We start from the raw sequence: 27,341 nt of genomic DNA, 5'->3' as shown, positions 1-27,341 counted from the left end.
ATTATGAGTTGTATAGCAAGCATGGGTTAGGTCCGATTACATTCAATGAGTGTTGGATGCGCTATACTAAAGATGATGGTGCCCTTAGTTGGCCACCTCACGGTAGCTTTGAGACCCCGATTCTAGATAATCTTGAAGCCAAATTGTTTAAAAAGAAATCAAGGCCGGCCATGTTTGATGCCTTTCGGTTGTGGCGTAAGGAAGCCAAACAGAGAGAAATCAGACAGATTAAACGTAATCAGAGGGATGGAGTTGTTACCACGGTAAGGAAAGCAGAGCAGTTTCAGCGAGATAAGGAGGAAAAGGAAAAGGAAGTTTTCGATAGATTGCAACGTATGTCTGTAGATAAGTGCTATCCCGCTTTACCGGCGGATACAGATAAAAAGTAGGAAGGTACAGAGGACCCTTTAATGTCTTATCTTATGAAGTCACCACCTCCGTATGTACAGGGTACAACCACTCCTGTGGTTCCCCCTGTTCCTGCTCCCCAACCAGATCCTGTCCCTGTACTTCCAGCTGTCCCTGCTCCTCTACCTGCTTCTGTCCCTACTGCTCCTCCGCTTGTACTTCCTCATACTCCTGCTCCCGCTGCCTCTACTGTTCTGGTTTCCCCTGCTGTTCCCTCTGTTTCTGGTACTTCTCTTGTTACCCCGTTGGGTTACTCTTTGTCTCCGTCTGTTCGACGTCGTACCCCCTCTGTAGCTGCTAACTTCTTTAATTCTCTTGGACCTATTCTTGAGTCCGCTGGTTCGGACGGTCCTCAAAGACGAAGTCAGCTTCCTGGTGGTAGGGAGCGTGACTCATTGTATAATATGGCTATGGGTTGGATGAAATACCCCTTTCGAAATCCTCCTTGTGTAGTGTTAGATACGTTTTGCCAATTCAACATACCGACACAAAGGTTCGTGTTTGAAGAGATGTGCAAGGCTTTACGTGACCCCATATCGGCTGACGCATCTGATGAGGTATTGACTGCTCTGACTAACCTTCAGCTCCAGTTTGCGAGCGGAATGTTGGTGGGCACCAATGTTCGACGTGCTGTCGAGCAATTATTGTCTCTTCGTCCTTCTACGATGCCTCGGGCATTGTTTGTGGAGGACATTGAGGGATCGCTTGCAGCGCCTGGTCAGTACCCCATGCGCGAAGTTCCACCGGTGTGGATGCCTGGTGATGTACAGGCTGTTCCTATTATTCCGCCACACTTTCAGAGAGTGTGGATACATCTCCTGTGGAAACGATCAGAAGTATTGCAGGTAAAGCAATCTTTGCCTGATCCTCGCAAAAATCCTGCAGGATACTATAAAGAATTATCGCAGCTCGTGGATGCTACGATAATGAATCTTGCCGATATCGATATGCTGTTTGGTAATGTCGTACCGCAACCAGTATGGGCAAAGATTCGTCAGGAGAATCATGCAAACGAATTAGGTGGTGATTGGGCTGTGCTTATAGCAGCTGATGGTTTACAAGTTGGTGGTGCTAAACCTGAACAGTTAATTGCTAATCTCCCTCAGAGAATAATAACTCTAATGAAGACGCTTATGCCAGCTATGAAAGTAAATTGGGATAAGTTGTCTGCTTGCAAACAGAAGAAGGACGAGAGTGTCTCTGACTTCTTTACGAGATTTGAGGAGGCATTCATTGATCATAGTGGTCAGGATATGGGTACCGAGGGTGGTCAGAGGTTGTTCGTGGACAAGTTTGTCTCTAACTTGTTGCCTGACTTGAGCAACAAGTTGAAAAATTCTGAGAGTGCATGGGCTCTCTCTACTTCTGCTCAAATATTGGCCACGGCGCAGTATTATGAGAATAGGGAGAAAGAAGAAAATGATCGCGCTGACAGGAAGACGAAAGAACTCAAAACGAAAGTGTTGTTGCAACAGGCGTACCCTCCGCGTTCGAATCAGAATGACTCGCAACAACGTAATCGATCGCAGTCTCAGTCAAATAGGTCACAATCATGAAATGATTCCTCTTCACAGAGATCGTCGTTAGGATACAATCAGTGTGCCTATTGTAGACAGGAGGGTCATTTGAAATTCGATTGTCCAGTCCTCAATGAGCGTAATAGTGGTAATTCGTCTAGAGGAGGTCGTGGTGGTTCTCAACAGACATCACGTGGTAGAGGTCGCGGTGCTCAGAACGATCGTTCCACTAACACTTCTGACTCCAATAATTGTTTTGATCAGCGTGGATCGTCACAAGGGCGATCTGCTCAGTACAATGTAGATGATTATTACGTCGATCAGGATGCTGACGACGGTAATTACTAGGACAGCCATAGACAAGGAGAGGGAGTGGTATCAGTTCCGGTTGATCAGAGAGGGCCTTACGTCGCAGTTGCCACCTTGGGCGTCGTTGAGCCTTTTCTGTTGGACACTGGTGCAGCGAAAAGTTCTATCATGCATTCAAAACTCCCTGGCGCACCTTTGTCTGGCTTAACAAATGTTTCCGTTGGATTCTCTGGCGCCCCTGTTAGCAATCCGGTTTCGTGCCCTTTGCCCCTTACAATTGGGCCTCGTGAGCTGCAAGCTCCGTTGATTTTGACCACTGGTTGTGGCGAAAATCTTTTGGGCCTGGATTTGCTAAAACGTCTGTATGCGACTTTGTATTGTTCTCCTGCGGGAGTGAAGCTTACTTTGGGTGAGAGAGTTATCTCTCCAATGTACTTGTCTCTCGATAAGCTTCCACCGGAATTGAGTTCTCTTCCTGCTTCTTTGTGGGCAACAGGTCCCAATGACGTGGGCCTGCTTGACATCTCCCCTTATGTTGTTCATTTGAAATCTAATGTGCGATTGCCACGTATTCCCCAGTATCGTATCTCCCTTGATGGTGAACGAGCATTGTTAGCTATTATCTATGACCTGATTGAGAAAGATGTTATCGAGGAGACTCGGGGAAACGTGTGCAACAGTCCTGTGTTGCCAATTCTGAAACGTACTGATCCTTCGAAACCACCTGTTTATCGTTTTGTTATCGATTTACGGGAGGTAAATAAAATTGTGATTCCTCAGTTCCCTGTTGTGCCCGACATCACAGCGCTACTGACTCTGATTCCAGCCTCGGCATCTTGGTTTTCAGTGATCGATCTGAAGAATGCGTTCTTCAGCATCCCGATTGCTGAAGAAAGCAGAGACCTTTTTGGTTTCTCTCTTGGTGGTCGCAGCTTCCGGTTTAAGCGTGCTCCTCAGGGCTACTGTGAAAGTCCATCGATATACAGTCAAGCCTTGAAGGGCCAACTAGATGCGTTTGTGCTGCCGGCTGGTGCAGCCTTGATCCAATCTGTTGACGACTTATTGGTGGCTGCAGATACTCAGGACATTTGCAAAATTGCCACGGTATCGTTGTTGCAACATCTCTGTGACTTACATCACAAGGTGTCTCCTTCTAAACTTCAATATTGTTGTCAAGAAGTAACCTATCTAGGTCACTTATTGTCAAAGGAGGGAAGAAGGTTGACCCCAGAGAGAATTGCAGCGATTGCTCGAATGACTGTGCCAACAACTCAGAGAGATGTGCGTGCCTTTTTGGGCATCACGTCATACTGCAGACAGTGGATCCCAAATTTTTCACTGTTAGCGAAACCATTGGTGGCTCTTACGTGTAAGGATGTTCCAACTCCTTTACCATGGACGGAAGAATGTCAGACAAGTTTTTCTGAATTGCGTGACGCGTTGTGTTCGGCTCCTGTGTTAGGTACCCCTGACTACAGTAAGCCGTTTACACTATACGTGCACGAGAGAGAAGGTTGTGCGTTGAGTGTTTTGACGCAACCTTTTGGTGGTAAGCAGCGTCCATGTGCATATTTTTCCTCGACCTTGGACCCAGTAGCTAGAGCATTGCCGAGCTGTTTGAGAGCAACAGCGGCAGCTGCAGTGTCCATCCGACAATCAGCAGGATTGGTCATGGATAATATGCTTACGGTGATGGTTCCGCACGCAGTTGACACTCTCTTAAATCGTCTGAAAACTCAGCACTTGACGAGTGCAAGGTTGTCTGGGTATGAATTGACGCTTTTGGCAAGTCACATTCAAATAAAACGCTGTAACGTCCTGAACCCGGCGACTTTGTTACCAATTAGTATGGAATCAGATGAAGTAGCAGCTCACGACTGCTACTTACGAACTGAGGAGGAAACCAAAGGTCGTGTGGACCTGAAAAATACTCCTTTGAATAATCCCGATGGGACCTTGTATGTGGATGGTTCATGTTTTAAATTGCCAAATGGTGATGTCACGACTGCGTATGCTGTGGTAACTTTGAATACTGTCGTGGAAGCTGCGAGATTGAATCAGAACTCTGCTCAAGCTGCAGAACTGATCGCTTTGACTAGAGCGTGTGTGTTGTCGAAAGGGAAACGGGTGAATGTGTTTACCAACAGCCAATACGCTTTTGGCGTCGCGCATAGCTTTGGACGATTGTGGCGAGAGAGAGGTTTCATGACGTCGCATGGCACTAAGATTCAGCATGGACAACTTGTGAATGATCTTTTGGATGCACTCACTTTGCCTAAGCAGGTGGCGATTGTTAAATGTAGTGCGCATCGTAAGGTGACGGATGATGTTGGTTGTGGGAATGCGTTTGCGGATGAGACTGCTAAGGAGACTGCCCGGAACCTTAGCACGAGAATGTATGTGACGAGTTCGGTAAGGTGGCCTATAGAGACTGGTATGTGTGAAGATACCATCGAGAGTGTGAAAGCGATTCAGAATGAGGCCACCGAGACTGAAAAGACGAAGTGGAAAGAAAGTACGGGAAAGTTGGATGCGAATGGCTGTTGGATAGATTTGTCGGAGCATAAGAGATGGATGTTGCCAGACGCGTATGTGCTAGCTGTTGTGACGATGGCACATGGGTTAGCACATATTAGTGCGAAAGGTATCTGCAAGTTGTTGTCCCCTGTATGGAAGAATGACGGTATTACTAAATGTACTGAGAGATTGGTCAAGAATTGTATGATATGTATGATGTATAATCCTGGAAAAGGAACCCCTACGCCCCCTGGCCATTTTGCTCCCCCTTCATGCCCCTTTGAAGTAATTCAGCTAGACTTCATCCATATGGAGCGATGCAATAACCTGAAATACATCTTAGTGGTGGTTTGCGCATTCTCCCGATGGATTGAAGCCTACCCTCTCAAAGACAATACTGCTCTGTCCACTGCGAAAATCCTACTGAAGGAATACTTTCCTCGGTATGGAATGCCACGGATTGTATGGTCTGATAACGGAAGTGAGTTTGTGGGGAGTGTGATGAAGAATGAGTGTAAGGGCCTTGGAATTACTCAAAAGTTCCATAGCGCCAATCATCCTCAGTCAGCGGGTCTGGTTGAGGGGTATAATGGCACCCTTAAACTAAAGTTGGCGAAGATTCAGGCCACTACTGGTCTCTCATGGCCTGATGCTTTGCCTCTAGCTCTGTTGTCAACGAGGGCGACTGTACACTCCCGAGTAGGGCTCAGTCCCTATGAAATAGTGTTCGGCCGTCCTGCGAATGTTTGGGGGGTCCCTAGACCAAGTGTGTTTTCAGACCTTGAATATCCAATGTTGATCGATTATCTACATGATCTGACTGCTAAACTGAGGTTAATTCACCAACAGGTCTTTGAAGCACTGCCGACGCAGACGGAGGGTCCAGGCCACCAGCTCCAGCCCGGAGACTGGGTGGTGACGAGGAACTTCGGAAGAAAGCGTAACCTCGAGCCTCGCTTTACTGGACCCTACCAAGTCCTCCTTGCCACAAGAACTGCTGTCCGTCTGGAAGGCCGAAAACACTGGGTGCATGCCACCCATACTAAAAAGGTTCCTATACCTTTACCAGTGGACTCGTGGGTGAGGAAGGGCATTGCCTCGTCTGAAACTGAAGCATCGCAAACCTTTGTACCTTTCAGTGACGCTCAACTTGTCAGAGAATCCTCAGTGCAGCAGAAAGACATTGTTGAACATTTGTCATCACAAGATTCAAGATCTGAACAATTGACTGATCAACAGAACTCTGTTCCTTCATCGGACCCATTGTTCGACGAACAGACACGTCCTGGAAAGAGCCGATACTTTTTGCGATCTAACACCAAGGACAAATAAAATTTGCTTTTGTTCCTCGACATCTACGTTACCCCATTGCCACGATCAGTCTAAACACTCGTATTTTGTAAATATTGAGTTTTTTCCACATCTGCGTTTTTGCTTCCACAGCTGAAAGACTTTGTGCATATTTGTGAAATTAAGATACCTTCCATCCAGGTGTACCGTAGGGCCGCGCGTGTACTTCCTTCTGGTTAGTAGGTCCAGACACTAGGTCAGAGACCGTCAGTTCCTGGGAACTCCGGGGGATTGACTATTGCTACACAGAACGAAGTGCGTCAAGAAACGTTGCGGACGGTTTTAGGGGATGGCGTTTTCAAAGCTGATGAACTTGGAAAAAGCTCAGGCGCAAAGATTCAAACTGCAACAGATTACTCGTACCAACTGCTTTATGTTTCAGGTGTTCCTTCTGTTTCTAATTGTTTCCTCGTTATTGGCGGATGGGGTGTATTATATGATACAGTACTTCCTACCTTCTGCCATACCTACTCCTACTTCTGAACCTAAAACTACCTCCACTATGTCCTCTCATTCCTTCCATATCCTACCCCAACACGAACAGGCTAGACGTGCAGAATTCAGAAATAATTCCTTCATTCAGCTCCTTCATCAGCATCAGTTAGTGGTTAATACTACTAATTGTTGGGTGTGTGGGTTAATGCCACATACCACGGATAAGGGAATTCCGTATTTGGTCCTTCCTTATAGTTCCCAGGGTTCAGCTCGAGCATTACAAACAATGTTTCGAAGTGCACTAGATTCCTACCCCAATCGAGAGCCACGTCCTTCCCACTTTGTTCCTGGTCCGTATCACAAGCCTTTGGCTATAGCGATCGCTGATTTAGATAGGGATATCTATGAGCACTCGCTCATCCCAGAGGAGGAGGTGCGAGCCTATAGGGACCTGAGTGAGGCTAAGTATAGTGCGCTCGTGGGTGAAAGACAGCTTAGAAGCTCGTCTCCGATATGGATCGTACCCCACCTTGGTAATTTCTGTCTAAAAGGTCGTGGCCGAAGACAGAGAGCTAATCTTGGAGAGAGCGCTTGCTCCGAGACGTATGTCTTACCGATGCTCTCTACCCCTGTGTTTCTGACTGCCAAGGGTACGTACTTTGTCTGTCATGATCGTGCGTATACGTGGTTGCCCTCCGACTTTGCGGGCACATGTTATATCGCAAATTTGTTGCCTCCGACATTCACCGTAGATGCAGACTATCACAAGACTAGAGTTGTGAGGGGTGTGATTAGCGAAGAGGACACTGCCGGTCAAGAGGCAGGAGACTTTTTCAAGGGTTTCTTTCCGTTTTGGGGGCCTATGGTCAATAGTAGGAACCTGAGACAGTTGACTCGAGTAGTGGAATCGACAGCTAATATCACTGCCAGTGCCCTTGGTAATATCACCGCAGAACTTCAGGCGGATAGGCTCATGACGTTACAAAACCGTATGGTTTTAGACGTTGTTTTAGCAGATCGAGGTGGAGTATGTAAGGTGATCCATTCGAGCTGCTGTATTTTCATTCCAGATAACGCTCCGACTGTCTATCAAGCCATCTCAAAGTTGCATAAGATCTCTGAGTCCATACACGTGGACGTAGGGGATTGGACGCTACTTGGGCGGTTTTGGGGCCTAATGTCGACTTGGGGTTGGAAAATTCTGATGATCATTGGGGTTGTTGCAGCATTTCTATTCACGTGTTGCCTTTGTGTGCAGTGTGGTCCTGCCTTATGTGGCCTCTGTGCTACGACGTGTATAAGACGGCCGCCTGTTACCAAAGCAGCTCAGTTGGATAGAATGATGTTGCAGCAGCATCTAGATGGTCTGATGAATATCGAGTATGATTCTGACTAGTGCTTGCCTACATGAGGGCAAAAGGAGCGTCTGAGGTTCCGTGACGGTTGTAAGTGGTGTTTTTGACTCGCACGAATATGGTCGAGTCTGGTATCTATGAACCGCAAATGACGAGTTTAGTGGGTGTACGCAGTTTCGCTGTACTAGCCTAAGCCGTTCGTTTGTTGGGTGGGTTTCTACATCCGAGCCCACGGGTTCCATCTTAGATATGGCATCCATTTTGTTTCTTGCCCTCAAGTAGTCAGCGAACGGACGCTGTCCGCTTCGCGACCCTGGGATTCCCAAGACTCTTGCGGAAGACACGTTTCCTTTGAAAGTGTCTTTATGATGAGGGGGATGATATCGTAAGGCAGATGGCCCCGCTCGAGGTTCATCTTGCCGTGTCGCTCTATTGTCTCAGCCGTGCATCTCATTAGGCACGTCCCTTTGATGCCTGTAGCTCGTGTTTCCCGATACCACCCCTTTTTCACCCTTTCCGATCTCCCCACTGTTTCTGTCTTCCTCTGCACCTGTTTCTGTTCCTTCTTCAATCTGTTTATTGCCAATTGGAACGTACTAATGGTGGGAAGATGGGTTTTTACAGTTGGGAACCACCAAATGTTTCCGTACTTATGTTCCGGGCCCTGAATACATGAAAGCACCCCTTCTGGTGTTTACTATGGGAACCAAGCTGTAAACCTTTGTGTACCATGTTAACCTATGAGAGAAATGTGTATAAAAGGAGCGACCTACAGTAGCAATTCGAATCAGGCTCCGCGAACCTACACACGCTGTACTTCTTGTGACTCCTGTGTTCCCTGCAGTAATAAACCTCGAATCTTTGACGCCAAAGGAAGTGTCCCGTGTCTCTGTCATTTGTACGCCGGAACAGGTTACCCACGAAGGTTTCAGGTGTTGTCCCCTGGCACCGCTGGGTCTTAGAATAACCCAGTCCTTCACCAGGGCAGAGGGTGGCTTTGCAACACTAAAGAAGCACAAACTCAGAATTTAAAACATAACTCCATGGTTGTGGGGTTCTCTTTAATAATCAGAATTGATTTATATCCTAATGAACCCATTTTCTAACATTAGGATAAGGAAGACTGGGGGGAAATCATAACGTTCTAATCTATACCTTGAAGTTTTCATGCAGTTCTTTGATGATGGTTAATAGCTCACTGTTCTATGTTAGGATTTTAACTTATAAACTGCAAATACCAAAAGAATCTCTCAGACAAAAGCAGTAACTCACTGACCTATTTACATGATATGCATTTTGTGATCTGCGTGGTACACGTTCTTTGCAGCAGGCATATTACCCCACTGTGGCTACCTTACCAAGAGTCAAAACTTCCACTAGACAAACCTCCGATCTCTCTCAATAAAGGTTATTAATCACCAAAGTTATCTTCACATTTTTATTGTTGCCTGAAAATTGCTTGAGACCAGGAATGCAGCAGCAGATATTTTACAAACCATAATGCACGCAAAAACGTCGCCCCCACCCTAAGTCCGTGACCTTTGTTTGCTTGGTGCATGAAGATGCAAGATTCATATACATGTTTTTTTAACATTTGGTCTGATTACTATATGAAATAACAAACAAACATACATGCAAACTGTGACAACATGCCTGCTTTTCTCAATATTTCATTTCGAAAGTATGCAATTCTATTTGTTTAACGGGCGGTGATTTGTATAGGGTCAATGGGAAGTCCACAAGGTTGTCCCTGTCCCCCCCAGAATTTTAGTGTCTCCTACGCCCCTGTGTGTGCCTGCTTAAAATTGAAACAATATTGCATTGGTGTCAACAGATCATGCCTAAAAAATGAATGTAAAAAAGAAAACTACTGGGTATGGGCTCCCAAGCAGCAAGGCCAAGCCACAGCCTTAAGTATCAAAAAACAAAGAGCGCCAATGCTGCCTTTGAATGATTCTCACTATCTTCCCATCTCACAATCGATTTAAACAAAAAGTGAGGAGATCAATGTCTCTTGAATGAATCTTCAATTTTATTGTTTATATTTTTTCATTTAGAGCTTTTTAATTTTTTACAGAATTTCTTTTATTCAATTTGAAAAGATATATGACATACAAAATATGAAACACATTATATACATTTAAAACGGTGCACAGACAAAATATCGACTCCAAAATATCGACTGGACATAATATCGACTTTTAAATATAGACTGGACAAAATATCGACTGAACAGAATATCGACTACAAAAATATTGTTTTTAAGGTAAGTGAAGTAATATCGACTGTATAAAATATAGATAGCAAAAATATCGAATTTTTAATAATATATAATATTTTATAGTGTATTTTTATGTAATAATATGTGTGAAAAGTGTGTATTAATGTTATAAAATATTTTATTAAATGAATTTTGTTTTTATAATAATTGCGTAATGTAATTCTGTAGCGGGTTGTGGGTTTATAGGGGAATAGGGTGGGAAGTAATTTAATAATAATTAATTAATTAATATATGTTTGTAAATATTTTTAACTAATAATTAATTGATAATTAATTAATATTAATTAGTTAATTAATTATTATAATTGTGTACATATTTTTTATTAGTAATTAATTGGTAATTAATTAATTGTAATTAGTTAATTACATTAATTAGAGTAAATTTTTAATATATATAATTTCGTGTTATTAAGTAATTCATTGGGAAAAAATAATAATAATTATTAAATTAATTATAGCTAATGTGCTAATATATTTACTTTATTGTGAATAATAATTAATTGGTAATTAAATAATATTGATTAATTTTGGGTAAAGGAGTATTTTTAGGGTTCAGGGTCAGTTTTGGGTTTTTGGGTAAAGGGGTATTTTTAGGGTTCAGGGTCAGTTTTCAGTTTTTGGGTAAAGGGGAATTTTTAGGGTTTTGGGTCAGTTTTCAGTTTTAGGGTAAAGGGGTATTTTTAGGGTTCAGGGTCAGTTTTCAGTTTTTGGGTAAAGGGGCATTTTTAGGGTTTGGGTCAGTTTTCAGTTTTTGGGTAAACGGGTATTTTTAGAGTTCAGGGTCAGTTTTGGGTTTTTGGGTAAAGGGGTATTTTTAGGGTTCAGGGTCAGTTTGGGGTTTTTGGGTAAAGGGGTATTTTTAGGGTTCAGGGTCAGTTTTCAGTTTTTGGGTAAAGGGGTATTTTTAGGGTTCAGGGTCAGTTTTCAGTTTTTCAACGACATTTTAACAAGTCGATAATGTGACCGGCGATACTCTTTGGAGTGGGAATAGTGTTTTTTACACTTCTGGTATTGTACGGTAATATAATAGTAATCTTATTTAATTATAGTATGTTACTATATATATATATGTTTTAACAAATATGATTGTAAAAAATTATTTTTATTAATTTCATTTATTATTTAATTATTATAAGTATTTTTAAGTATATTTTAGTAATTAAATTTTAATATTAATTTAATTAAACACTGTTTTTAATAAAGTCGATATTTTTTATAACTATATTATTGTAAACGATATTTTGTACTCGATATTTTTGTACTTACCTGTTTGTGGATACAAACTCGATATTTTGACTGTCGATATTTTGTCCACAATATTTTTGCAAGTCGATATTTTGTCCCTCTATATTATTATATTATTTCAGTGATCCATTTAAAACAATCCCCAACCAACACTCTTGCATACACTCAATTGTGAATCACAAGCAATCACAGTCAGCCACTCTCACGCACTCTCAACAATACAAAAATATCAACAGTTCAATGCAGTTCAATATAAATCGCATTTCCAATAGTGCCATAGACAGTATTTTCAGCCTATTTGTAAACTTTTTCTACGCAATTCAAAAATTCTTTTAAATTCTTATGGCATCATACAATACAGGGTCTACGCGTTTCGAACTCCTCCTATTTGTCGAGTTCTCATCAGGACCATACTGTAAAAATGGAAATGGGGGGAGATCTAGATTAGATTCTAGTATACAACCATATCTCAAAGCTCCAAGTGGCTCAACATCCGTCTTTTACCTCTTACCTTTATAACAGTGTATATTAATCACTGAATCATGTTCTTCTTGATACCCGGCGTATGACCACCTAAACAACAATAACATAACAAAGCTCAGCCGAGCTGTTCATGGGAGTTCTATTTTCCACTATATTGTTATACACTCACATAATCTCCCTCACCGGTGTATTTAGTTTGGTGTATCTCCTATCTGTAAATAAACAGGGGAATCTCTGTTAGGCACTGAGGGATTGTTGATCATTAGCCTAGTGCCATGACTCGAGAAATCTCTTACCTCTATTTTTTCTGGTGTTGGCGGAGGATAGAATGAATTGTTGTGTCTCCTGTAATAATAATAGAGTGTCCTATAACTACTGTATATAACACGTCAGTACAATTGTCCGGACTTAGTATGGAGCTTGTCACCTTACCTTACGTATAAGGAGTCATTCCAGAGGACCGGAGCAAGTTATTTGGCGGTATCCTAAAATGATAAAGCTGGAGGTTATTTTCTATCCATTCAAAAGTCAATCTAGCCGGTGTCTATTTCGTTTTGAAGCCATCTGGAGTTTTACCGTTGATCAAGGTTTGGTTTGTCCGTGCTCCAGGTCCAGGGAGGTCCGTACGTTCTCCTGTGTTCGCACAGTATGGTCTGTCTCCACGAGGTTTTTATACTACTTCCGGGTTGCGCCATCTTGGAGTGGGGTTGTTTGTTCATTTCTCCACCAGAATCCTGCTCCATATAGATGAGCATTGTGTTGCTTTGTAGGTAATTGAATTCTCCTTATTGTTTTCTGAGACAACGTAGTATGAGATCGTAAGATTAGTTGAGCATAGTGTGTGGTGGGGTCGCCATCTTGGAATGGGTGTCAAGGTGATGGATATCTCTTATTGTTAACCTGACATCTTTCTGCTCTCTTGATACAGTCTCTATGACAGTTTATATAGTTCAGAAATTTCATTTAGTCCTTCGGTTGCCGAGTTTATTTACAGATAGGACATACACCAAACCAAATACACCGGTGAGTGAGATTATGTGAGTGTATAACAATATAATGGAAAATAGAACTCCCATGAACTGCTCGGCTGAGCTTTGTTATGTTATTGTTGTTTAGGTGGTCATACGCCGGGTATCAAGACGAACATGATTCAGTGATTAATATACACTGTTATAAAGGTAAGAGGTAAAAGACGGATGTTGAGCCACTTGGAGCTTTGAGATATGGTCGTATACTAGAATCTAATCTAGATCTCCCCCCATTTCCATTTTTACAGTATGGTCCTGATGAGAACTCGACAAATAGGAGGAGTTCGAAACGCGTAGACCCTGTATTGTATGATGCCATAAGAATTTAAAAGAATTTTTGAATAGCTTAGAAAAAGTTTACAAATAGGCTGAAAATACTGTCTATGGCACTATTGGAAATGCGATTTATATTGAACTGCATTGAACTGTTGATATTTTTGTATTGTTGAGAGTGTGTGAGAGTGGCTGACTGTGATTGCTTGTGATTCACAATTGAGTGTATGCGAGAGTGTTGGTTGGGGATTGTTTTAAATGTATATAATGTGTTTCATATTTTGTATGTCATATATCTTTTCAAATTGAAAAAAAGAAATTCTGAAAAAAACTAAAAAGCTCTAAATGAAAAAATATAAACAATAAAATTGAAGATTCATTCAAGAGACATTGATCTCCTCACTTTTTGTTTAAATCGATTGTGAGATGGGAAGATAGTGAGAATCATTCAAAGGCAGCATTGGCGCTCTTAGTTTTTTGATAAAAAATGAATGTAGCATTTTGTAATATGTAATCTTCTGCTCACGAAAAGCTCTGCTAGGTTCTTGGGCAGAGCTCACGTTACGTAACACAGCAAGATAAAACAAACTCGTGATCTTCAGAACTTCGAGACGCAGATGACAGAGAGAGGGGGACAACAGCCCTCTGTTGTCACATGGCCGCCCTTGGTTGCGCCTCTCACTATTGTCCAAGAGTGGACCTAGGGGCGGAGCAAAGCCTCTCGGGGAGGTACAAGCTGGAACGAGTCCGGCACTCCTGAAGATTGTTTGAAGGGAGCTGCAGGCAGCAGGATTTCTGAAGAGAACAGGAAACAGGTAGGGTCACGTATTTTCTTTTTTTTATCCTGCTCTTGTTCAAAAAAGATTTAAACGTCACATTAATCTGGTGTATCAATTTTAAGAGTCCAGATTTTGGAGCCGCTTATTTAACTAACTGATAAAATACATTGTAACCGTGGCACACACATTAGTCTCAAAATCCCACGAAGACCGTCTTCAGAGACAGAGGTCCTTCTTCATCACACACGCGCGCCACAATTCCCCTTGGCCCCCTCTCCTTTGCACGTCCCATTCTGAGAGCACACATCGGTCCTTCGACACCCTTCACTTTCTCACTCAAACACATCAAAACACTTTTCTTCCTCCTCTCTTGCTCTAACACGAGTCGACACACAGACTCTCACGCCACTCCTGCCGCCCGATATGTTTTTCATACTCACCAAGCAGCCCTCATAAACACACCTCGCCCCTTTCTTTTGCATAAAGAACGCATGCGCCTGTTTCCAAACCAGCCTTTTGCTCCTGAGGTTAAGGGTTTTTCCTAAAGTGCTCTCAGGCTTTTACGGAGTCATGTTGCCTGTTAGTCAGCGGCATTCTGTACCCGCGGCAGCACCAGGAGGACGCGTTTATCAAGCTGCAACGGTGAACCTCACAACGTCTATGATGAATAGTAAAACACACCGGGTGAGCATGTGGCCTTACGGCTAGAGCTGCCGGTCTTGGAGCTGGAGAACCGGTTGATTCTGCGCAAATCACTTAATCTCTCCGTGCCTACCAAAAATCATGAATGTGCCCTTGTGCAACGTAGCTGGTGCTCATGTAAAGCGCTCCAATACCTTTCGGTCGAGTTCGCGCTATATAAATCTGAAAAAAAAAACATTTTGAACCCCAGCCTCACCGTTTATGTGCCTCCACACATACTCCCAGCACATCCCCACCCTCCGAATCTCAATGCAACGTCCCACTACCCACATCACCTTTGGTATAGCTCAGGCGCGGTGTGTCCATTGGGGTGTAGGGGCGTAGCCCCACTAAGCCCCATGGACCCACCGCGTCGCCACTAAACCACATACACATTTTTTTTAAAATCGCGCTACCTGCCGGCTGGGAATCCGGGAGACACCCGACTTTCCCGGAGTGCGCAGGGGGGGTGGGGGCCTGATGGGCCTGCTAAAGCTGCGCATGTCGACTTTTGGGCACAAACATGCCCGCGCATGCGCAGATTGTTTCCCCCCTGATTTTCCCTTTAGAGAGAGGACATGGGGACGGGCGGCAGCCCCCGGGGTTGTACAGGGCGACTGGGCGAGCAGTTATGGTGCCCCCCCAGCCAGGATTGGCTGGTCAATACCTAGCCCGGGTACATAACCCCCTGTCTGGGGGGCCAGAGCTCTCTCCCTCCCTCGTACTGCAGCCTCTGTTTGTTTATGGGGTTCGTTTGATGGAAGACTTGACCTCAGACCTGACCTGTCCGGACCCAGGAAGGAATACTTGAGAGGGCGACACTGCGACAGTCAAGTCCAGAAGGAACCGCTCGGCCAGGGAGACCCGGCGTTCACACCAGCTCAGGTATGATCAGAGTGCTATGAAGGAACATTGTTTACTAAACGGGTTCACTGTAGTAGTGTAGTGTACACGGAAAGTGAAATCCGACCTTGAGAAATATAGATGCCGAGTGATTTTTATTTATTAAATTATGCCGCAGTAGCAATCGCCAGTTAGGCAGCACAGGTTTGCTTATGAAATGTGGTGAAAGAAAAGTAAATACCTGATTAACTCATTAAAGAAACACTATAGGAAGTAACGTCGTTATGCACGCGCTTGGAATGGCGGTTTTTGGCGCGCTGCTACAAATGAGTGTAGCTTTGTCGGCAATCTAACTGCTAATGACTCGTTTTGCTGCACTTATTTAGACTCGTTTTGCTGGCCCTTCTGCCCTCATTTACACTCGTTTTGCTGCCCTTCTGCCGTCAATTAGACTCGTTTTGCTGCCCTCATTTACACTCGTTTTGCTGCCCTTCTGCAACATTTGTGTTTGTCAGTGTTACATGCAATGTTTATTCCCCACGATCCCCACCCCTTTATGAATGATGGATGCAGAATGGATGCAGGATGGATGAGTGGATGGATGGATGGATGGATGGGTGGATGCATGAATGAATGATGGATGCAGGATGGATGGGTGGATGGATGGATGGATGGGTGCATGAAAGAATGATGGATGCAGGATGGATGGGTGGGTGGATGGATGGGTGGATGCATGAATGAATGATGGATGCAGGATGGATGCAGGATGGATGGGTGGATGGATGGGTGAATGCATGAATGAATGATGGATGTAGGATGGATGGGTGGGTGGATGCAAGAATGAAAGATGGATGCAGGATGTATGGATGGGTGGATGCATGAATGAATGATGGATGCAGGATGGATGGGTGGGCGGATGCATGAATGAATGATGGATGCAGGATGGATGCAGGATGGATGGGTGGGTGGATAGATGGATGGGTGGATGCATGAATGGATGCAGGATGGATGATGGATGGGTGGATGGATGGATGGGTGGATGCATGAATGAATGATGTATGGATGCAGGATGGGTGGGTGGGTGGATGGATGGGTGGATGCATGAATGATGTATGGATGGATGCAAGGTGGTTCCGGCTCGCTTGCTGTGCTCGCTCGCTGCAGTGCAATATGCAAATTAGTTTACGGCCCACCACTTTCAAATGTCACTAGCCGCCCCTGGTATAGCTTCCTACCTACCCCGTGTATCTCTAGACATCACGTCTGTACAGCCAGGATATATGATGTTAGCACGCGTACTTTTAGCACGCATACCATTACCACGCATTTTTTACAACGCAGGACCTTTTACAACGAATACCTTTACAACGCATTACACTACAACGCAGATACTATTACAACGCATACCATTACAACGTAAGTATAGGTAAGAATATAATATTTTTAAATAATGTAATAAATAATTATTTAAATATTTTAATTAATTATTAAATATTTTATTATTAAATATTAATAAATATTTAAATTAATTATATTAACTTGTATTTAATAATTTGTAAATATATGTTAAAAATACCCCTGTACCTCAAAACCCAAACCCAACCCTGAACCCTAAAAATACCCCTGTACCCCAAAACCCAAACCCAGTCCTGAACCCTAAAAATACCCCTGTACCCCAAAACCCAAACCCAACCCTGAACCCTAAAAATACCCCTGTACCCCAAAACCCAAACCCAGCCCTGAAACCTAAAAATACCCCTGTACCCCAAAACCCAAACCCAACCCTGAAACCTACAAATACCCCTGTACCCCAAAACCCAAACCTAGCCCTGAAACCTAAAAATACCCCTGTACTCCAAAACCCAAACCCAGCCCTGAAACCTAAAACTACCCTTGTACCCCAAAACCCAAACCCAACCCTGAAACCTAAAAATACCCCTGTACCCCAAAACCCAAACCCAACCCTGAAACCTAAAAATACCCCTGTACCCCAAAACCCGAACCTGAAACCTAAAAATACCCCTGTACACCAAAACCCAAACCCAACCCTGAAAACCCAAACCCAATACCCCTAATAAATGTTTTAAAAAAAAGATAAACTTACCTATACTTACGTTGTAATGGTATGCGTTGTAATAGTATCTGCATTGTAGTGCAATGCGTTGTAAAGGTATTCGTTGTAAAGGGTCCTGCGTGGTAATAGTTTCGTTGTAACAGTATTTCGTGCTAAAAGATGCGTGGTAACAGTTACATACCGTACAGCCACTATACGTCCATTGACCTTCCCAGTGCAGTTTCTAATTGTCACTCAACTGTTTCCCCTCTCCTGTGACCGCTGCACGTATTCCCTTCTCACACGACCCTTGATGCTCAAACCACATGCTTGCACTACAGCACACTCTCGTCCAACGCCAGCCCGTATGTTACCTCCCCATACTTTCCTTGTACTCCCTAAACCAGGGGTGTAAACGTAGGTGCAGACTACCATCTCAACATTTTTGGGATATCCACATAAAGTAGATATGCATACAGTGAAACTCAATGGAACTAGTTCTCATAGTCAAACATTGTAGTGAAAACATGTAATGGATCTGGACTTTTTTGACCTATGTTAGACACAGAAGCGCAACCAGAGCCAAATTTTGTTTGGCGCTAAGAAAAAAATTCGGGGGGGGGGGGGGGGGGGGTGGCTGATTCTTCCAGCAATATGCAAAGTGGAGATGCATGGGCTCTATGAAGGGTGAAAAAACAACAAAGCCTTATTAACAAGCAAATGGTATTTTAAAAACCTGTGAAGTACTCAGGTTTGGCTGTGTGTGTGCCTGGGAAGCTGTCTCATCCCTGGCTGCCACACACGAGGGGGGGGGGGGCTGAAGCCCTTTGAGCCCAATGGGCGTTGCATGCCTGGTTAGACACTGCTTGCCTCAACAATTACTCGACTTCGCCACAGTCTCACTGTACCTACCCCTTACCACATATCCCTGCACTGTTTCTGTACCCTTCACACACACACACATATCTGCCGCAAACCTTTCAACACCCGCATCGTACCTGTGCACACTGTCTGTATATTGCCACTCTCTACCAGTGAACTGCATGCCCTCCATGTGTTATGGCATCCCTCCTGCACTATTGTACCTCCTCACTCCCTCAGCTGTAACATCTCATACACACTCTGTATCTACACACTGACATTTTTATCTGTACACCACAGAGGTCCCATGTTCCTTAACTCATCTTTGTCTGACCCAAACCATTCCTGTGCCTCCCCATATCCTTCCTGTACCTTAGTACATGCCTCATGTGCCTCACTGTGCACTTCCTGTCCCTTATTGCACCTTTTTTGTACCCCATTCTTCTCATAACTTTTCACACCTCACCTCTCCTGCCACGTCCACTTGACTCACACATCCTTCCTGTATCCCAGTCTAGCCAGACGTTTTTTCCATTCTGTGCTCCTCCTTGTAGGTTTTCTTCAGTTCTGTGTTCCTCCATGTGCTTTTCCACACCCTTCTTGTACTTCTGTGACCACATGGTGAAGCCCTAGTCTTAAGAAGTTCCTGTGTCACTGCTTCCGAAGAGAAGAGCAGGAGCTGACAAGTTACTTTAACCTGCCCCAGACCAACTACTTTCAATAGGAGTCAGAGACCATGGGTGGAGGTAAAGGGTAGCCGTTTATTACATCAAGTCATACATCATAAAATGGTCATAAATCATGACAGTAATTGATCATTTATATACGCCCTAAAGTACGCAAGAATATCATAACTCAATCATACAGTCATAAATAATTGATCCAAAGCCTTAAGCCAAACCACCGCCGTGAATCATCTTTCACAGCACCATCTGACACAGGTTCCTGTCCATGCACTGGAGATGAAGGTCCCTCAGAGATGTGAGCTGCAGCTTCTAGGCTTCCCTTGCTACCGTTGTGTGACATCCGAGGCCCTTTCCGGGCATTCCAGTGCTGCAAGTGCCGTTTTTGCTTTGCGGCCATCCCCTCTGGCTCTCTCTGTTGCCTCGTTGTGTCCCAGCCGCCAGGCATTCCAAGGACCATTGTTATTGCAACTCTTTTCTTTCTGACGGCATACTGGCCACCCTTATGTGTTATTGGTGCAGTTTAATTGTGCTGTCTCCGCCCCAAGTGTCCCTGTCATTTGCCATCCCAACGACCACTGTTTTGGCAGCTTTCTTTTCGCTGGTCCAACAACTGCCCTTAACGCATTGCTGACACCGTTTCTTCATGCTAGTTGTTGTGGATCCTGTCCCCCTTTTGTGAGCAGTGGACATGACGCGGACCCGCCTGTGCCCCAGAAGGGGACTCCCCCAGAGTCCCTGCCACCTCAAGGGGAAGGGGGGTGTGGCTTGCCCGATGCCACTAGAGGCCCGCCCTCTTGAGTGGCCTCCTGCGGTGGCCTCGGGCAGCAGCATAGTACCATCATGGCAACACTCCCCACCCCCAAGCACATAGTTTGCATGCAAATAATTACACACCACACAGATTTTGTATTGGGAAAATATGCTGCAGGTTTATTACATACAACGTTATGTAATATGGTGGGTTATCTTATGGGCGATCCAAGGGCAGGCAGCATTTTCGTCACCTGCCCGCCTGATGAGCCGAGCAGCACTGAGGCGAACCCCATCTGTGCTGCCCCTTCTGGTGATCCTACTCCCGGATCACGTGACACGTGGTCCCTTCTTACTCACGCCCCTTTCAGGGCGGAGCGTAGCAAGGCAAGCCCCCGGTTGTTCCGGCCCACAACCGCCTGAAGGACTAATGGGGCGCCAACACGGTTTCCAGGAACCTCACATGAAGCTCCTGGGCTTTGGCTCTGGCACCCCTAAGTGCCGTGCAGAGGTACCCTTCTGAACCCATTTGCTTCCAGATCGCCCTGTAACTCCTCCACAGCTCTGGCGGCGGCCACTGTCGCCAACAGAGCCCCCCACCAAACAGCTCCTTTCTCACCTGCAAGTTCCCATTTACGGGCCCCCTGCCTATTCAAGGGAAGGGATCACTCCCTACTGTTGATAGATGAACACCTCTATATCCCAATAGCCCTTGACGTTAGCCAGGATCAGGTAGTGGCTCATGAACCCAAAGCCCTTCTGGCCTGTGAACTTGTGCCAAGAACTTATCCACTTGTGGGAAAGTTCCACTGCTTCACATGACTCTGCCCCATGACGGCTCTAGGCGGGGCGGAATCCTACACCGCAGCTCAACAGCCCTATGAATTTGCTGAGCTCGTCTAGCTGCCGTCCAGCTAGCACTGTGTGTCCTGCACACCTGTGCCCACATCTAAGGGACAGCAGCCATCTAGTTAGCTGACCGCACCCACACCCGCCTGCCTCCTCTAGGCTATTAGGGCGAGAAGGGGTATGCTTTGGTGTGTGCACGGTCCTCTGCTTTCTGAATCATGACACACCTGCGTGTCCATGACTATGAATATGTGACAATGAGCGGGGGGGGGGGGCTACCTGTTGTTGCCCAGCATCCATTATTCCTGTGGGGATCTCCAGCTCAGCTCCCCTTGGTTGTGAGACCCCCTAGGCCTGCTGGCTCATAGGATTCTGATTCTAAACAGTGCTCACCGCCTGTACTATGGTGTCTGACATTAAGGATTGACTCAGTCTTGCTCACCCCCACTCTACATATACACGGATGGGAGGGGGGGGAATCACACTGCCCGCACTGAGCAGATACAGGGCTGGAAAACAAACTGCCCCGTTGAATTTCAATTATTGTTGAACCCTGGACATGCCAAATGTTCTATTACCTAGGAGCCTTTAGTGCTTGACACCTTGCCTCCCCATGTCCTGGGACGGTGGCACACTATGTTGGCTGACAGCGACCCTACCCCGCGGGACTGATATAGCTAACCGGGTGGGACATATTAGCTTAACTGCAGGAACCTGCCACCTACTCATTGTTCTGGGGTGCACCTACTATGCTTATTCAGACCCCCAGGATATAGCGGCATGGATTCGCAAATTTAGCGGCACAAAAATGGAAATTTAGCTGCACAAATATGGAAATTTAGCGGCAATTGAGCGGCATTTTATTTGGCAGTTTTTCCTACAACAAAAACAGATATCTTAGTTTTTTGTGTTTGTGGTCTGTGTATGTTGGTTCCTGGTGTGTTTGTGGTCTGTGTGTGTTGGTCCCTGGTGTGTTTGTGGTGTTTGTGTGGTTGTGGTCTGTGTGTTTGATGCCTGTTTGTGTTGGTCTGTAGTGCGTCTGACGCCTGTGCCACCGGGTCACTGATGCCCTTGAACTCTCTAAAGCTACTGCTGTCTGCGGACACTGAGCCTTCCATGGGCCCCTCTGGGCCCCGGGCAGTGCATGTCTGCAGACAAGGGCCCATCCGGGAGTTTGGAGAGTGCCATTGTAATACAAGTGTGTAAAGTTAGCGGGGGTAGGGACAACCTAGGCCGCAGAGTGGGGCCTAACTAAATAGTCATGCAGTAACAGACAACAGACACTAGCTTGCAGTTAGGGCCGAAGACCCCGAGGCGGTCTCGCGCCAGTTTATTTATACCTAGGGCATGACCCGCCCTCAGGCTGTATGCGTGCGTGCGTGCGTGTGTGGACGGGCCGGGTGGCTCCGTCAGTACATCCCTCCAAACCTACAGTTCTTTAGTCCAGGTTATTTTACAGTCCCAGAGACGCGGAGACCACATACATAGTCCTTGAGTCTCTGACTGGGGGTTGGATTAGGTCGGAGGTTGTATCTGTGGCTCCGTGGCTCTGCCGCGGACTCCTCGCGTTCTGGCTGCGTTGTGGTTGGTGCTCCGCTTTCTGTATGATTAGATGCTCCCCTTTCTGAGCTTGTGCTAGAGTCTGAGGCCGGTCTGGACTCTGGTGTTTCTCGAGCAGGTGGTACCATCGGGGTCCCCGGAGGCGATGGGTATTCGTCGCTTCCCTCCCCGTCCTCGGACTCTTCTCTCCTCTCGATGCTTTCTCCGGCAAATCTCTTGAACCATGATACGTTCCTGGTCACCGCCCTCCTACCGTGTGTGGCCGATACCATTGTGCTGTGAATGTTCACGACCTCCCATATCTCTGGTTCAAACGTGGCTTGATACTTCCAGCTGCGCTGACGGGTCTTCAGCACCACGCGATCACCGACCGCCAATGGTCTGACCTTGGCATTCCTGGTGCGGCTGGCTCTTTCATTGGTGTTCCTTCTTCGGTTCTGGTTTGCCTCATGGTCTAGCTCGGGGGCCTTCCATGCCGGGCTTGTCGGTATGCAGTCTCGCGGGGTCCTGCGGAACATGACGTGCGCCGGCGCGCATTTGGTGGTGCAGTGTGGGGTTAGCCGATAGGCGCTTAAGAACTGGGCCAGGCACTCTTCTGGGGCTTCCCTCTGTTCCACTCCAATCTTAAGGGCTCTGTTCATTGTTCTCATAAACCTCTCGACTTCGCCGTTTGCCTGCGGCCACTGCGGCGTGATTTTTGTGTGGTTAATTCCCCTCCTGCTGAGGTATGCCTTGAAATCGCTGCCTTGGAAAGGCGGTCCATTGTCCGATTTCACCTCATCCGGGAAACCCAGCATGGCAAACGTGCGGTCGAGCGCGGGCTTCACATGGGAGAAGGCGGTTGACTGAATCACCTCGACTACTGGGAACTTTGAGCAGGAGTCTATGAGCACCAAGGCTTGCCGCCCATCCGGGAATGACCCGAAGTCCATGCTGATTTTGGACCACGGGGTCTCACACAAGTCTTCTGTGATGACGGGGTGTGGCACTGGTTCTTGGCTGGTGATGGCGCACGAATGACAATTTTTGATCTCAGTCTCCACCGCACTGTCTATTCCCGGGAACCACACCCGACTGCGCAGGCGGGCTTTGGTCTTGGCCACTCCTTGATGCCCTTGGTGGGCGAGGCGGATGACTTCTTTCTGCAGGTTCGTGGGTATGACAATGGTAGTGCCTCTTAGCACCACACCGTGGGGCCCCATGCTCAGTTCACTCTGGGCCCTCCACATCTGTTGCCGGAAAGTCTGTTCTTCTGGCGTGAGTTCTCCGCACCCCTCAAGGAAGCGCTTCCAGGAGTGTTCCTCAAGTGTGGCTTTTACTCTTCTGAGGCATTCATCCTCTCCCGTGGCGGCCCCTATCTCCTCCAGCGTGAGCGCTTTGGGACAGGCATCTTGAGTCAGGGCCCTAACGAACTCTTCCACATCTTCTCCATCTGCTAATTCTGACTCGGGAGAGGGTTGCCTCGGATGTCTTGATAAGAAGTCCGCCGGGTTGTCTGCTCCAGGGCGGAAGATGACTTCGAATCGGTATGGTTGGAGCTGAACGGCCCATCTTTCGATCCTGGGTGGGGCCAGCCTGGCGGAGCCTCCGAAGAGCGGCACAAGTGGCTTGTGATCCATGATGACTTTAAACTCATGGCCAAACAGGTACAGGTGAAAGTGTTGGCACGCCCACTTGATCGCGAGTGCCTCTCTTCCAATTTGCGCATACCTCATCTCGGTCGGAGTCAGTGCTCGGCTCGCATACGCTGTGGGGATCCATTCTTGATTTTCAGTTTTCTGTAGTAAGACTGCGCCCAGTCCCACCGGGCTGGCGTCCACGACAACCTCTGTTTGCCGGTGCGGTCTGAAGTAGGCCATGACCTGGTCGTCTATCAGGGCGTTCTTCACTGCCTGAAACGTTCCGTCCTCCTTCTCCGTCCACAGCCATGGTTGCCCCGACTTCGTGAGTGTGCGTAGGGGTTCCGAGAGGGACGCCAGATTAGGGATGAACCGACCGCAGTAGGTGGCCATCCCTAGAAAGCTGCAGACTTCAGTCACGGAGGTCGGTTTGGGTGCCGCCCGGATGGCGTCCGCTTTCTTCGGGTCTACCTTCAAGCCGTCTCGGGAGAATACGTAGCCAAAGAATTCCACTGATTCGTTGTAGAAGGAACATTTCTCCCGGTGTAGGGTGAGGCCGTGTTCCGCCAGTCGGTTAAGCGTGGCTCGAAGGTGACCATGGTGTTCCTCTAGTGTCTTGGAGAAGACGAGGATATCATCGCTCAGGTTGATGACGCCTGGAAGTCCCGACAGTGTCTCTCTGATCGCATTTTGAAAAACCTCCGCAGCGGAGGAGACGCCGAAGCTCAGGCGTTTTTACCTGCGTAGGCCGACGTGGGTCGAGAAGGTCGTGATGTTCCTGCTGTCCGGGTGAAGCTCTAGCTGATGATATCCCGCATTTAAGTCCAATTTAGAGAACCAGCGAGCCCCATTTAAGTCTGCCACGATGTCGTCCATCGTTGGCGTGAGGTGCCTTTCCCTCTTAATGGCCTTGTTGGGGAGGCACATGTCCACACAGAGTCTTATGGCTCCCGGTTGCTTTGGCTTGGGAGCTACTACGAGGGGGGACACCCAGGGGGTGGGCCCTGACACTTTCTCTATTACGCCGAGTTCCTCTAGTTTCTTCAGTTCGGCTTCCACCTGCGGCCGCAAGTGAAAAGGGACTCTTCGGTGCTGCAGTGCCGTGGGCTTCACCGTGTGGTCGATGTGCAATCTGAACGTCTTCCCTTTCAGGCGGCCTAGACCTTGAAAGAGCGCTGGGAATTCATCTAACAAGGTCTCCGCATGCCGTTCATGTTCCTGGTTAGCGAAGAATACTAGTTGTAGGTCCTCCGCCGTGTGGCAGCTGAGGTGCGTGCCGCGCTTGCCGCTGGTCACGTGGAACTTGGTCTTCACTTCCTGTCCATTGCATGCGACTGTAACATCAATCACGCCGCGCAGGGGTAGCGGGTCATCGCTATCATATGTGTATATTCGTGCCTTCGAGGGTGACAGTGGTGGTCGGGGGGACAGTTGCTCGTACTGTACATTGTCCATCACATTAACTGATGCTCCGGTATCGATCAAAGCCTTCACCGGGGATCCGTCGATCTGAACCTCGCACATGGGCGGTGGTCTCCTTCTCGAACCTTCTCGTCCCACGAACGAGACGAAAAACACTTCGTCATCTTCCTCGTCAACTCTGCAGGCCGACTGAGCGGCGTCGCTGTCGGCGCCGGGATCCTCCAGCGACAGTTGGCGCACACCTTGGGCGATGCTCCTCCCGCTTTGGCCAGTTCTGCGATTGCCATTGCTTCGACACACCTTGGCGAAGTGGTTCAGCTTGCCACAGTCTGAGCAGGTCTTTCCTCTTGCAAAACACCGACCTTGCGACGGGTGATCCATTCTGCAGTTCCCACAAGCCGAGCGCGGCGACGTGGGATGTTGGGGCTTCTGGGTGGTCTGGTAAGGCCGTCTACATAGAGCATCGACATGTTCCTCTTTCACCACCACGTGTTTCGCTGGCGCGGCGGGCCTGTCGAGCGCCGCTTGCATAGCCTCAGCCCGGGCATTGGAGAGTTCATGCGATCTTGCTAGGACGAGGATTTCGTCGAGACTAATCCGGGGCTGTCGTAGAATGAGACGCCGCAGTTGGACTGACCTGCAGCCTTGTATGAGTTGTGCCCTGATTTCCAGAGTCCGGTCCGGCAGTTCGCAGGACGTAGCCAGCTTGCGAAGCCTTGCGTAGTAGACGTTGATTGACTCGCCTTCCGCTTGACGGGCTTGGCGTAGTTGAAACCATTCGTAGTCGGGGTTGGCGCGTGGGTCAAAATGGCGATTGAGCGCCGTGACCGCAGCCGTGTAGTCATCTTCGTCACCCCGGTCCGGCAGGGTCTCGAACAGTTCGTATAGCTCATCACCTCCGTAGCACATGAGTAGGGAGCGCTTCACTTTGGCGTCAGTCTCACGCACACCTACGTAATAGTGTTCCAACTGCCCAAGCCAGAGGCGCCACCGCGCATCCGCCGTGGGCGGGTCAGATAGCTCGCTGAACGGTGGTAGTGGCGCGGCCATGGCTTGGCCAGGCGGGGCGGGTGCGGCGTTGGCCGCGGGGATTAACGCCTGTGCGGTAGGAGTGACCACTTGTTGCTGGGCCGGAGCCGGAGGCGGAAGAGCCGCAGGCGCTTGAGGAGCTGGGGGCTGAAGAGCTGCATTGCCATTGCCATCCACGTCCATCTTCTAGTCGTAGTGGCACGAGGGCCACGTGTTGTGTTGAAGGTCGTGGGTATGACAATGGTAGTGCGTGATAATGCAGGGGCAGGCCGTGCACATCCACGGACCCCGAGCGCGGGGTGGGGCACGCGTCGGGGGCCGATGCTACCCCCCGGCAGACGCACTTCAGGTGCCCACGTGTGGTGTCAGCCGCCAACCATGCACAGCAGCGCGGGGCCATCGGTGGCAGGGCGTGAGGAGATGGGCCCCTGTGGTCAGAACACTCGACGATGGTAGCCGACAGCAAGGTGAGGCCTCGAGTATAAGGGGGTGAGAGGCTCACCTGAGCGCCGAGGCAGGCCCGATGTTGAGATCTTCGGGCCGACGGGGCCGATCGGGCCCAGGCAGCAGCACCTCCCTCGCGGAAGGCGGCGTAGGCCACAGCCGCAGGCTCGAGCGCAGGCAGCGTGAGCGCGGCGTCCGACACACCGCGGGACACTGCAGGCGTGTCCGCGGGGGCAAGGCGTGGGTAGAGGACCCTCCTCGTTGCCAGTGTAAAGTTAGCGGGGGTAGGGACAACCTAGGCCGCAGAGTGGGGCCTAACTAAATAGTTGTGCAGTAACAGACAACAGACACTAGCTTGCAGTTAGGGCCGAAGACCCCGAGGCGGTCTCGCGCCCGTTTATTTATACCTGGGGCATGACCCGCCCTCAGGCTGTATGCGTGCGTGCGTGGACGGGCCGGGTGGCTCCGTCAGTACAAAGTGTATGTGCAATGTCTGTTTTGTGTGCAATGTTCACGTAATTGCCTGGATTGTCAGTCAGCTGTTTCCCTTTTCGATCCATGACT

The 27,341-nt window shown here is 47.5% G+C and overlaps 1 protein-coding gene across 4 annotated transcripts in view; it reads left to right on the top strand.

Moving 5' to 3' along the window:
- The first annotated feature begins 13,792 nt into the window (after window positions 1-13,792).
- LOC147705718 (sulfotransferase 1 family member D1-like) overlaps window positions 13,793-27,341 on the top strand; it is a 190,102-nt gene continuing 176,553 nt past the window's right edge. For 2 of the 4 annotated variants that reach the window (XM_086932146.1, XM_086932148.1), the window contains exon 1: window positions 13,831-14,016. The gene's annotated coding sequence lies outside the window, so the exon portion shown is untranslated. Of the gene's footprint in view, window positions 14,017-27,341 lie in introns of all 4 variants that reach the window. The other 2 variants (XM_086932145.1, XM_086932149.1) reach the window with 2 other exon arrangements.

The sequence above is a fragment of the Lissotriton vulgaris genome, chromosome 7 (genome assembly GCF_964263255.1).
Source record: "Lissotriton vulgaris chromosome 7, aLisVul1.2, whole genome shotgun sequence".
Taxonomy (NCBI): domain Eukaryota; kingdom Metazoa; phylum Chordata; class Amphibia; order Caudata; family Salamandridae; genus Lissotriton; species Lissotriton vulgaris.
The sequence above is the reverse complement of the archived record's forward strand: the minus strand, read 5'-3'. Positions and strand labels throughout refer to the sequence as shown.